Here is an 882-nt window from a genome sequence, read left to right as displayed (position 1 = left end):
GGTCATTGAAGTACAGCCTTATTACAATGAACTCCAATGTCTAAAAATTGTTCTTATTTGGGGCTTGTTCCACAGTAAGAGCCAAGATTTTAAGCTCTACTAAATATAAAACAAACAAACAAAACTACTTTATATATTTATGTTAATTAAAAAAATACTAGTAGTGATTTATTATTTTAAAATATACAGTTAATATATTTGGAGTTATTTAAAATTTATATTGAGAAAAATATATGTATTTTCAGTATTGCTATAGACAAGTATCTACATAAGACTGTGAAATTGATTGTTGTTTTATATCAAACAACTTTTGTAATACTCATATTTATTGTTATAATATTTCATAAATTTTAAAGAATATGACAAAAAAAGGAATTGTAAGTATTGAAGGGGGTCTCTGAGAGGAGTTAGGTACAAAAAAGAAACAAGAATGTGATTTAATTCTATTTACTTAAAATATGTTTTTAAATGTTAACAAATTCAGATAAATTGAAATCATGTATCTTTTCTCATCATAATGCAATAAAACTTAAATTAATAAAAAAAAGAAAGATACTAACTTTTCTCTCTGCCCTCTAGACGTGTATACATACATATATACATGTATGCACATACCTAAATAAGCACTACACAGCTCACACTCACATTGAGCAATGTTCTGTATGTTTCTCCTCCTCGGTCCGGTACACCCATATTCTGTAAACAGTTTTAGGATACCCTCTTTAAGCCACATATTAGAAAATTCCTCCAAGGAAACAAAAATTATAATGAAGAAAAATACAAAAAAAAAAGTAAAAACATGGCTTAGAAGTTAAATGTATCTTTGTGTCTTCAACCATCTTAATTCTTTAAGTGTTAAAACTAGGTCAGAAAAAAAAATTT

General features: G+C 26.4%; 1 protein-coding gene across 1 annotated transcript in view; it reads left to right on the top strand.

Annotated features, from left to right (window-relative positions):
- Unc13c (unc-13 homolog C) overlaps positions 1 to 882 on the top strand; it is a 465433-nt gene that overhangs the window by 353355 nt on the left and 111196 nt on the right. The gene's annotated exons all lie outside the window — the stretch shown is intronic.

The sequence above is a fragment of the Mastomys coucha genome, unplaced genomic scaffold (genome assembly GCF_008632895.1).
Source record: "Mastomys coucha isolate ucsf_1 unplaced genomic scaffold, UCSF_Mcou_1 pScaffold23, whole genome shotgun sequence".
In the NCBI taxonomy this organism is placed as follows: Eukaryota; Metazoa; Chordata; class Mammalia; order Rodentia; family Muridae; genus Mastomys; species Mastomys coucha.
Note: the sequence above shows the minus strand (reverse complement) of the source record. Positions and strands in the feature narration are given on the sequence as shown.